Genomic DNA, 13,105 nt, shown 5'->3' with positions numbered 1-13,105 from the left:
TACAAGTTACTGTCGTTATTTTTGGACAGACTTTCGAACAGAACCTGGGTGTGAGGTTTCAACTTATGGAGGGGCTGTTGACTGATCCTGCGATCCATAACTTGAAGGTCCTCTACGCTTAGGACTTTGTTTTTCCTTTCTGTTTGCTGTAGCAGATTAGTCCAAGTTTTTACTGTAAAATTACTATAATTATACAGTCAAGAGATTGCTGAATCAGCCTAGAGGAAGTTACACAGATGGGCATGGGGCATCTGAGCCCATGGAGGGATATGGACACAGGAATGAGGTGAAGTCTATTTGAGTCATCACATTGGTGCTAAATTAATTTTTTAAACTCTAATCCCAGTTCTATGGCTCTTTCCTCACATGCCCTTTTACAAACTTCATTTTCAAATAGTTATTGAATTCTATGTTATCGTCTTCACTCAATAGCCACTTGTAGGAAAGTATTCCGTGTGCTTATAACCCGCTAAGTGAAAAGATTTCACTTTCACTAAGCTTTCCCTGTCACTCTTCCATTGATAATCCTGACACTGTTCACCAAACCATACAACTTAATCCCAATTGTTTGTCTCATTAAAGCCTTGTGCAAGTTTAGGCACTGTTAACCTAACTCACAGAGTAGGGGGTGCCACAGGATCTGGTGGCAAGACAGGTTTATTCCAGTCCCAATATTGAGGTCTGCTGTCTTCAATGGATTGTAAGATTAGGCAGGGGTTAAAATCAACATTGTGCCTGATCCTGTTAATTTCCCAAGGCGCGAGTTAGGATAAAATTATCTTCCAATTATTTTCTTTCATATACATTGATATTCACTGACCTTATATGTTGTCTGAACAGAGTAGTGGAGAGATACTACAAAAATACTCATGCCTACATCAGTTAAAATCAATAAGCCGCAAGCATGCCAATGGAAACATTCAGGTGTAGATCTGTCTATCTCCCAGCAGTTCCCAAAGTTGTCTTATGAACTGTGACAACCTGCTGCCTCCTCCACAACCTTACTTTTCACACAGACATAGAAATTGAGATCCCTTAGGAGGTCCTAGACCAAACCATCTTCAGCTGCTTTATCAATGACCTTTCCCCCATCATGAGGTCAGGAGCAAGGATGTGTGCTGATGATTGTACTATTCACAACTTGTCAGATAATGAAGCAGCCTATGGTTGCAACCAGCAAAACTTGGACAATATCCAGGCTTGGGCTGATAAGTGGCCAGTAAAATTCATGCCACAACAAATGCTAGACAATGACTATCTCCAACAAGAGAGAATCTAACCATCTTCTGTTGACGCTCACTATCATTACCTTCATTGAATCCACCAGCATCAACATCCTAAGAGTTACCATTGACCAGAAACTGAACTGGACCAGCCATATAAATAACGTGACTACAGGAGCAGGTCAGAGGCTGGAAATTCTGCAGTGAGTAACTCACCTCCTGACTCCCCAAAGCCTGTCCACCATCTACAAGGCACAAATCATGAGTGTGATGGAATACCCTGCACTTGCCTGGATGAGTGCAGCTCCAATAACATTCAAGAAGCTCGACATGATTCAGGACAAGCCAGCCCACTTGTTTGGGACCCCGTTCACTAGCTTAAAGATTCACTCACTCCAGCACCAGTGCACAATCGCAGCAGTGTGTACCATCTATAAGATGCACTGCAGCAGCTGGCCAAGGTTCCTTCAACAACACTTTCCTAACCTGCAACCTCTACCACCTAAAAGGACATGGGAACACCACTGCCTGGAAGTTCCCCTCAAAGCTGCTCACCTGACTTGGAACTATACTGTCGTTCCTACATTGTTGCTGGGTCAAAATCTGGGAACCCCCTCCCTAACAGCATTGTGGGTGTACCTATACCACATGGACTGCAGTGGTTCAAGAATGCAGCTCACCACCACCTTCTCAAGGGAACTTAGGGAAGGGTAATTAACACTGTCTGAATGTTGTCTGAACAGCGATGCTCACATCCTGTGACTGAATTTAAAAAGGAACTGATCCCTTCGGGCAATGCAAAGTTGGACATGAGGTGGTCTCATTAGTGTCAGTAGCTGGGAGAGAGATGTGAAGCAAATGCAGAGAGCACATCCAGTGGTATCTGATCTTTAAATAATGAACAATACAATATCTGTAATAAACAGAATGCTTCCTCTCATTTAAATCCGCAACCCTTCAAAAAATTCTATTCATCACTAAAAGAGGTCCAAAATAGCACGCACATCTTATTCTGTTCCAGTGCAACTTTAAGTTTGCAACAAATGCAATCTTTAGCAGGATCAACAAAAGACATATGAGGTTGTGAGAATTCACAACTGGGGAATCTCACGGTTCCATCAATGTCCCTTGCACCCTCGTCCGCGATGAAACCAAAGGCGGGTAGATAGATTTAGGAGACAGGTGATTTTGCTTATGGCAGAACAAGCTCAGGGAGCTGCCTTGGCTCCTCCTGTCCCTAATGTTCCATGACTGCTGTTGTAGACATCTCATCCACTTCATCGGCGTGTGGGGTGTGGAGTCTGGGTGTTGCAAAACTCAAGCAGGAGAAGCCAGTGCAGTTCGAATTAGAAACTCAAATAAAAGCTTGAGCTGCCTGGGCCTCACAGGCCAGTGACTCTGGGGCCTGGAGTGACAGATGTATGGGTTATTTCTCTAAAATAAACACACTGTTTGAAGTAGCTTCTGTATCGAACCCCAATATTCAAACATTTCAACAGCCAGTGGTCAAACTGCAGTTAGTTGAGAGGAAGTAAATACGCAGATGTAGCTTAACTTTTGATTTGGTTCAAAGGCAGGGCTGGCACTGTTCATCTGTATCAGATGCTGAAGGAAGCATTGCTCCATGACTGAGCAGTTAATAGTTCACCGATATCTACTCCACTTTCTCATTTTCAGAGCACTTTGACAATGCCTCAGGCTGAAACTATATTCAAACCCAGGTCCTAAAGTGAAAGTAGAAGCTTCTAATCAGCTCCATTTCCCCCATCCCAGCAGTGACACACTTCAGAAATGTCCTCATTGTTTACGAAGTGTTTCTGGATGTCTTGAGGTCATGGAGGACGTTATATAAAAGCAAATCTGTTGTTTGTTCTTTCTGTCAAGTGCGCCCAGAATATTGCTCAACTCCTGAGGATTCACTTTGACATGATCCCATCGTGTAATATCTAAATCAGCAGCCCTGATTTGGCTGTAATGTGTTTTGGGATCTCTGAAAGTCATGAAAGTTGCTGTGGAAATGCAAGTTTTTCTTTCTCGTGAGCATTTCCGTGCAACTGCTGCACTTCTATAGCTGCCCAAGTCCTCTGACCTCCCTATCCTCCCTGACTTGCCCAAGCCCAGAACTTCACATGATAGCTGCAAGATAGCACTCCACACTCCACCTAAGACCTACGCTATTGTGGGGTACTGGTGCCTGCCCTGCTGATTAATTTCTATTTGCAGAATTAATCAATGGAAGTGAAATAGAGTCAACATAGTTACAACAACAGTACCTTTTGCATAGTAAAACATCCCAAGGTGCTCCATAGGAGCAACTATCAAAGTTTGACATCAAGCCATGTAAAGTGGAGTGATGAGAAGCGGGGATGTACAAGAGGGCAGCGATAATGAAGCATGGAAATATTGGAGAGCTGTTGGGCTGGGCAAGGTTACAGAGGCCGGGAGAGGCGAGTGAGTTGAGCACAAGGATGAGAATGTAAATTTGAGATACAGGAAATGTTAACACATTGGTTTCATTCCTTAATGGCAAGGAAGTTCAACTAATGCTTAAAATACGCCTGAATGTCATGCTGGTCATAACAGTTGAGGTTGCTGGGAAGAGATGTGTTTGTGGTTCTGCTGATGGGTTAGCTTTCCCACTGTAAAGATCCTGCCACTAATATATTAACATCACCAGACTGACACATTCATATTTGAAGATATCACCATCTTGCTGTCCCACCTTCAACTCACACTCTGTGCACTCCCAGGTCACTCACATAGGAGGGACAGTCCAGTTCAGTTACCCCTTACAAAAAATGGAATAAAATTCTATTTTTCCTCATACAGCATGTTCCACTCTGAGGTGCCTCAACACAATTTCAATACTCTTGATATTCGCATTGTACATTCAATGTCTGGCATAGAGCCTGTGGGGTTCCACGCTGTCTCCAGCCCCTTGGTATACAATGGATAATGGCCTTAGACAGTGGCCTTTCCTCATTATGCCTCGGAGGCTGCCCCAATCTCTAGTGCATCCCTCAGCACATAGTCCTGGACCTTTGGAATGTGCCAGCCAGCAACATTTGGTTAACGAAAACTCTTTGCACTGGAAAGCCAGCAAGTTTGGGTAGACCGAAGAGCGTCTTTCACCGAGGTGATGACCCGCCAGCTGCAGTTGATGTTTATCTTGGTGTGCGTCCCTGGGAACAGCCAGGAGAGCACAGAGTCCTATAGATCGGGATGAACCTAAAAAAAAACCACTGCAGCTCTCTCCAGACCTTCTTTGCAAAGGTACATTCCAGAAGGAGATGGACAATGAGCTCTTCCTCACTGCAGCAGCTGCCTCAAGGATAGTATGCATTGGGTGTGAGACCCTGGACGTATAGGAAGGACCGGACATGGAGGGCCTTTCCCACCAACTGCTGAGCCACAGTTTGGTGCTTGATTTTTTTCCTTTATTCTTTCATGGGGTGTGGGTGTCGCTGGCAAGGCCAGCATTTGTTGCCCGTCCCTAATTGCCCCTGAACTGAGTGGCTGGCTAGGCCATTTCAGAGTCAACCACATTGCCATGGATCTGGAATCACATGTAGGCCAGACCAGAACAAACCAGGTAAGGAAAGCAGATTTCCTTCCCTAAAGGGCATTAGTGAACCAGATGGGTGTTTACAACAATCAATGGTAGTTTCATGGTCATCGTTACTGAGACCAGCTTTATGTTCCTCATTTATTAACTGAATTCAAATCCCACCAGCTTCCATGGTGGCATTTGAACCCATGTATCAGAACATTAGCCTGGGCTTCTGAATTCTAGTCCAGAACCATTACCTCTACACCACCGTCTCCACAAGATGGAAGTTTGAAAGTTCTGGTGATGAGGTGTTCTTCCAAATGACTTTGACAGTATGCTCAGTAAACCATCCAACCAGATCTACCATCTCCTTATCCTGCAGGGCCTCGAGGGTGTTACATGCTGGCTATTGCCTGATGGACCTGTGGTCAAAGGTGTTTTTCTGCAAAAACATTTCCACGAGGGACAGGTGGTACAGCATGGTCCTGTAGTGCAGCACAAACTATAGCAGAGGGGAGGGATGGAGAGAGAGAAAGAGAGAGTGCTACTCAATGAAATACAACTGACAAACAGCAATATATATATCATCATTGTTCACGGGATGTGGGCATTGCTGGCTAGGCCAGTATTTATTGCCTGATTCTAAAGTCCCTTGGTGGTGAGCCGCTTTCTTGAACCGCTGCAGTCCATGCAGTGTAGGTACACCCACGGCGCTGTTAGAGAGGGAGTCCCAGGATTTTGACCCAGCGACAGTGAAAGAATGGTGATGCAACAAATTTCTTCTGGTGGGAGAGTCCAGGGCAGGGCAGCCTTAAAATGCAAGCCAGGCCATCCAGGGGTGATGTCAGGAAGCACGTCTTCACACAAAGGGGAGTGGAAATCTGGAACTTAAGGTGGCAGATGTTGGAGATTAACTGGAAATTTGAAAACTGCCATTGATCAATCTTTGTTTTCCAAGAGTATTCAAGATTACAGAACTGGCAGATAGATGGTGCTAAAGTACAGAACAGCCATGATGGTGACAGAATGGACTAGATGGGCTGAATGGCCTCCTCATATTCCAAAGTCCCCATCTCTGCTTGTGCAATTTGTTCCCTCAATTCAGTTCCAAGAATTCCAGAGCACCAGCTGCCTGAACACAGCAAAAGCACTTCCAAGAGAAGCATATCCTTTCATATTAGGTGAGTAATTATCAGTTTACCTGCAGGGATATGGTTAAATGTGGAAGTATCCATCTTGATTTTGACAGCAAGTGTGGGTTACTTACTCTGTAATTGCTGTCCACCAGAATTAACCTTTGTTGACTGAACTCAGCTTATTTCTTTTTCTGTTATAATGAAGGGACTGCTCATCAAGGCGCTAAACCTTTCACTGACAGTGATATGTGTGGGGATCCAGGCTTACCTCCTCCTCCTGTGCACAGTGATTTTTTTACCAGCTTTTACATGTAAAATGTAAAATGTAACCTAAAGGTGGGAGAGCCAAACTGCACTCTAAAACAGGGGACTGGCCAAAGGGAAACGGGTACCAATGGAAAGCAGGTATATGATCATTCAGAAGCAATAACATGCGTCAGAGGGAACCTAGGGTGTTACAACTGCACAGGCAAGTTTGTAAATTTAAAAACTAACCCATGTGAACCCCAGTAAGGATTATAAATATAAGATAAACTGCCAAAAAGGGCCCCAGTTAGGAGAAGGATATGTTATGAATTGCAATGACCAGATTCCAAAGTGGGCCGCCTACTATGGCAATATAACTACCCCAACACCAACAACCACTCGTGCCAGAGACAGTTAACCATACTTTGACCACCACTGAACCTGCTGCCCCTACAGTAACTACCCCGGGGCCGCGGAGTGTCCCAGAAACAACACAGACATAGTGCCCCTAAATATGGGATTGATGGCAATACCTGAAAGGGAAAGAGTAGTGATAATACCAGGGTACACTCATGTAAAGATAGTAGCAAATCTGACCAAGCTCAATATGCCAGAGTGGTGCCCTAATGGACTAAGGAACTTGCATACTGAACTATTAAGAGAAGCAGTTAGCCAAACAGGATTAAAATTGAAAGTTGAAAAAGAGCAATTAAGAAGTGCCACGACCACAAACCCCACTCAAAAGCACCGTGAGAAAAGAGGTATTCTAGAGGTAGCAGGAATAGGATATGCAGCAGGAACTGCCATGGTAAATACCTTAGATATAGGTGCGTTGCAAACAGAGATTGATGAATTAAAGACCCATATGAAACAGTTCAGGAACAATATAATGTCCAAGGAGAGTCAGCTCAGACTAGCAAGCAATTAACTGTCCTTATCCAGGAAGGGTTAAAATGCCTGAAGCCAGTAACAAATACAATAAATGCACTAATAGAACGGGAAGAAGGTGGGGAAATGAATGAAACAAGGGATGCTGTATGCACTTTGTACGGGTCGTGTCTGATGGCTCAGGTGGACAAAAATTTACTACAGCTTAAAACCCATCAAGTACTGGATTGGATAGGAGAAAGGGCTTTACAGAAGTGGACAGGATCCCCCTTGACGAATGTTAAGGATGTCTCCCTAGCAACCTGCTTCCTCACTGCGATAAGAATAATGCAAAGGGAGAGATCATTTTAGGAATGACTTTGCATATATCAAAAACTAAGGACAATATGTTAAGATCATGATTATAAAAAATTGAGAATATTTTCCCATGTACTAATCATCCTCCAAGCATTGGTTAGAGTCATTTTGATCATCCTAGTGATCGTCTTAAAGATAAAGATTAATGCTTGGACAGTAAACTGTCTTAAGAAAGACTTGGACTTGCTGGAGGTTAATACTCACCAGTCTGAATATGACAGACTGTAAGGATTGTCCTTTAAAGGACAAAAGGGGGGAATGTGGAATAAAGCTTTAATCAGCTAAGTTGTCTAAAGGATTAAATGGTCTAAAAATGATTATACTGCAGTAAGGAATGATGTAAACTAATCAAGCAGTGTAAAACCAATCATGCGGAGTATCTTTGAAAAGTTTGTGGTTACAGCTGCGTCCTGTTATGTGCCAAACGAAACTATGATGCCCTGATTAAATTTGCTGATATGGTAATTTATGTAACCTTTATGTAACATAGTTGTAGTTAAACTGTCTCCTGTCTCACTGTGAAATGTACCATCTGCCTGTAATTGTATTACTGCGTTCTCCCTTTGATTGTGCTAACCATGACATAACTGTGATTTCTTGATGTACGAAACTTATATGGTATAAATTCCCTGTCAAGAGGGGTATAAACAACGCTGGATTCTCTGTTGAGAGTAGTAGACAGACTAGGAACCACGTATGGTGTCCTGAGCAACCGACTCCCAAGCGTGCTTGAATAAATATAGTTTTGCCTCTAACAAATCAGTGTTCTTGTAGTTGTGTCGCGATTCGACAATGTATGTCCATTTTGGAATGGCACGGGACTTGGAGAGGAATTAGTGTTGGTAATCCCATGTGTCAAACCCGATTTCTCACCTTTGGACTTCTCAAACTCGACCTTTCTCATCCCACCATTGACCCTTACAATCTCCCCCCACAGGCCATCCACTCTCCCATGCGCCCCTTCCAATCAGTTTAGACAGAGCCAGTTTTCATGTTTAACATGTTGAGCAAAAAATATTGGCTAGGATGTGGGTGGGAACTGTTCTGCTTTTCTTCAAAATTGCGCCTGTGGGACCTTTTGTATCCACCTGACAGGACAAAGGGGGACTGGAAATACTGGCTCATCTGAAATATGGCACATTAAACGGTGTTTCCTTAGTACTGACCCTCTGACAGTGTAACGCGTCCTCAGTACTGACCCTCTGACAGTGTAACGTGCCCTCAGTCCAGACCTTCTGACAGTGCAGCGCTCCCTCAGTACTGGCCCTCTGACAGTGTAACTTGCCCTCAGTCCAGACCCTCCGACAGTGCAGCACTCCCTCAGTACTGACCCTTGAACAGTGCAGCACTTAACCCTTTGACAGTGCAGCACTCCCTCAGTATTGACCTCCTGACAGTGCAGCACTCCCTCAGTACTGACCCTCTGACAGTGTAACGCGCCATCAGTACTGACCCTCTGACAGTGCAGCACTCCCTTAGTATTGACCTCCCAACAGTGCAGCACTCCCTCAGAACTGACCATCCAACAGTGCAGCGCTCCCTCAGTACAGACCCTCTGACAGTGCAGCACTCCCTCGGTACTGCAGTACAAGCGTTAGCCTGGAAAATGTACTCATGTCTCTGGAGTGGAACTTGAACTCACAAACTCCTGACTCAGAGAGAGCTTCCCACTGAGCCACAGCTGACACAAATTTTAAAATTTCACTTGTTCAATAATTATAGTCTTTCAGTTTCAAATTTTTTAGTTTCAAATACACCCTTGGAGAAAGATTTTTTTAAGCTGATGCACTTCCTTTCTCATTTATGTATACGGAGTCCCTGTTCGAAAGGCAGCTTCTGGCTGCCAATATCATGACAGCTTTATCAGGCTGTGACAACCAAAACCAAACAGCATTATTGGCAGATGACTGTTACCATTTTAAGCGAAATGGTTGTTCTCTATTGGCACGCCTTGGCTCTCTGATATCATTGATTCTGTGGATAGAGGATGTTATTGCTTCATTTATTCTGAAGATGTGGGTGCTCCTTCTTATAGTGTTCACGGACAGTCTATACACGGCCCAGCCAGAACTGGTCACATTTTTGCGCCTTGTTGTTGAATTCGGCAAGATCTGCAACAGTGCAGGGTTCCTCTAGCGATACGCATTACAGGACATGTTGTATAGTCTGTGTCTCAGTTCCACATTCACAACTTGTCCGGCTGGTTGTGTCTCCATTTGCTTAGTGACAGCTTTGAACAACCTACACCAGTCCTCAGTCTGTTAAGGCCCTTCCAGGTTGCCCAGTTGCAATTAGCTCCTGGGGAAGGCTTTCATCTGGTAGAATTTCCATCGCTGGGGGTTGTTCGAGACTGGTGAACCGGTCTTTCCACAAGGCGATGCGGGCTTCAGATGGGGTTTATTGTAATGGAACAACACTCTTGGCTCCTGGCACAGCTGCAATTCATTGACCAAGTCTCACCCTGAGCCTCCTTAGAGCCAGAGGCCTGGATTTTACTGGGTGTCGTGGCGTCACCCCCACCCCACCACCTATGGCTAAAAATGAGGTGGCGAGCCTGCCCACCGTACTGATGGCAGGCTCGGTCCATTACATTGTGACCAAGGCCACGCAAGAGAAGCGAAGGGGGAATCCGCAGCGAGCCAGAGGAATGGGGAGCAGCTCCCCCTGTGAAAGGAACGGCCTGCAGTGATTTCACTGACTATTGGAGCAGCTGCCGTTGGTTACCTCGCCTACAGAACTTTATTACTCCAGAGACTAATGCCGTAAATTATTGGCTAACCTTGACATACAGAAAGACACCCCTAAAGCAGCACATGCATTCAATGTTGAAGACCTGGACGATAAAGCTGCGCATTGTAGGTGCTGACGATGAGAACGGTTCCCAACGTGTGGTGGTTCCCATGCTAAACACAATGAAGAAACTGAGGACAATGTAGGGCCACTGATAATCAAAAAAAGAGAAGCCCCATGGAAAGGATATTTTAACATATAAAAACCACAGGACATGTTTTGTGTTAATGTAAAATGAAATTGATGTTTTTTTTGAAAAATATACTTTATTCATAAAATATCTGGAAGAACATTACAAGAAATTTCTAAATGGCCATCACAAAAAGTGCAATCAGATTCAACTTTTAACATGGATCACGAGGTGCTTCAATACAATCAATGAATATTACAGCCATTTCAGTTTGGTCATTACAGACAGTGTAATGGTATTGGAGTTATCGACATACATCATGTTGCACTCTGAGGCGCTTCAATACAATTATAATACAACTAGAATTCAATGCATACATTCATTGTGAGCTGTACAGCCCGAGGGTCTCTAAACAGTTCCCAGCCCCTCAGTGCACTATGGCAGGTGTAAAATGAAATAGATGTAAGCTGTGTGGTGCAGACCTTAATTTCATCAAAGCCCACTCTGTATGACTGTGAAAACATTAGTCCGGCCTTGATGTCATTTCAGATGTTCTAACAAAATGATTGTAGTTGCTCGTATTTTTGTTCTTGTGTGTGTGTAAAGTGAAATATTGGGGTGGCACAACACAGTAAGGTCATTTGGTTCTAGACTGTAGATGGCAAATACGTTATAATTTTGATCACTTCACAAAGTCAAATAAATAAAGGGTTGGGAGTCGTTTGAAATAAAATACTGATGGCTGCCCCTCAGTAATTTAATGCTGTGAGTAATCTTACTTGTTTTTAGTTTAATGCGAGATGTCTTCCCCTCAGTGGAGGGAGGGGGAGCTGGGGGTGGAGGAGGAAGTTCTGCTTCAAGAGGGAGGTGAAAAAACAAATAAGAGAAGCAAAGCCGGTTTCTGAGAAAGGATTGGTAGCCAACAATAAAGGGGAATCCCAAAGCCTTCTATTGACACACAAATAGTAAGAGTGTGGCAATAGGAAGAGTAGGGCTGAATAGGGACCAAAATGGGGACTTACACATGGAGGCAGGGGCATGGCTAAGATGCTAAATGAATACCCTGCAGTTATCTTTAGCAAGGAAGCAGATGCTACCAAGGCAATGGTGACAGAGGGGGAAACACTGTCACCAGCAGGGGTCAAAATTGATAAGGAGGAAGTGTTGGCTAAACTGTCAGAACTTAAAGTTGACAAGGCACCGGGACCAGACCAGGCACATTCAAGGATATTGAAGGAAGTAAGAGAGAAAATTGCAGGGGCACTGGCCTTAATCTTTTAGTCTTCCCAGACTCAGGGGAGGTGCCAGAGGACTGGAGAATTGCAAACATTACGCCCTTGTTCAAAAAAGGTTGTAAGGATAAGCCCAGCGTTTACAGACCAGTCAATGTAACTTCAGTGGTGGAGAAGCCTCGAGAAACAATCAATTGGATAGAAGTAATATTCTCATGGAAAAATATGAGTTGATTAGGAAGAGCCAGCATGGATTTCTAAAAGGGAAATTGTGTTTAACTAACTTGCTGAAGTGTTTTTGAAGAGCTAACAGAGAGGGTTGATGAGGGTAATGCTGTTGATGAGATATACATTGACTTTCAAAAGGCATTTGATACAGTGCCATACAACAGAATTGTGGGAAAAGTTATAGCTCATGGAATAAAATGGACAGTAGCAATATGGATGCAAAATTGGCTGAGTAATAGGAAACAGAGGGTAATGGTCAATGGATATTTTTTGGGCTGGAGGAAGGTTTTTAGTGGAATTGCTCAGAGCTCGGTACTGGGACCCTTGCTTTTCCTGATATATATTAATGATCTAGATCTTGGTGTGCAGGGGACAATGTCAAAGTTTGTGGATGATATGAAACTTGGAAGCATTGTAAACTGTGAGGAAGACAGTATAGAGCTTCAAAAGGACATAGAAAAGTTGGTGGGGTGGGCGAATAGGTGGCTGATGAAGTTCAATGCAGAGAAGTGTGAGGTGATGCATTTTGGTAGGAAACACATGGAGAGACAATATAAGATAAAGGGTACAATTCCGAACGGGGTGCCATTGCAGAGGTGGCAGGACAGGTGGAGAGAGCAGTAAATGAAGCATACAGTATCTTGGGCTTTATTAATAGGGGCATAGAGTACAACTGCAGGGAGATTATGCTGAGCTTTACATAAGACACAGACCTCAGCTGGAGTATTGTGTACAGTTCTGGTCGCCACACTACAGGAAGGATGTGAACGCATTGGAGAGAGTGCAGAAGAGTTTTGCAAGAATGGTTCCAGGGATGAGAAACTTCAGTTACGAAGATAGATTGGAGAGGTTGGGACTGTTCTCCTTTCAGACATGAAGGCTAAGAGGAGATTTGATAGAGATGTTGAAAATCATGAGGGGGCTGGACAGAGTAGATGGGGAGAAACTGTTCTCTCTTGTAGAAGGATCGAGAATGAGAGGGCACAGATTGAAAGTGATTTGCAAAAGAAGCAAATGTGGTGTGAGAAAAACTTTTTCACACAGCGAGTGGTTCGGGTCTGGAATGCACTGCCTGGAAGTGTGGTGGAGGCAGGTTCAATCGAGGCATTCAAGAGGGCGTTAGATGGTTATTTGAATAGAAACAATGTGCAAGGGCCCGGGGAAAAGGCAGGGGAATAGCACTAGCTTATAATGCTCGTTAGGAGAGCCGGTGCAGACATGATGGGCCGAATAGCCTCCTCCTGCACCGTAACAATTCTGTGATCTCTGATTCTGCTGCTGGTCATCTGCAGTCTCAGCAGCACCAGGCGGGAGCGGTGGCCATT

General features: G+C 44.2%; 1 pseudogene; it reads left to right on the top strand.

Moving 5' to 3' along the window:
- The first annotated feature begins 4,513 nt into the window (after window positions 1-4,513).
- LOC121271010 lies at window positions 4,514-10,392 on the top strand (annotated as a pseudogene).
- The last annotated feature ends 2,713 nt before the right edge of the window (window positions 10,393-13,105 follow it).

The sequence above is a fragment of the Carcharodon carcharias genome, chromosome 29, assembly GCF_017639515.1.
Source record: "Carcharodon carcharias isolate sCarCar2 chromosome 29, sCarCar2.pri, whole genome shotgun sequence".
NCBI classification, from domain to species: domain Eukaryota; kingdom Metazoa; phylum Chordata; class Chondrichthyes; order Lamniformes; family Lamnidae; genus Carcharodon; species Carcharodon carcharias.
This window is presented reverse-complemented; position numbering and strand designations above follow the sequence as displayed.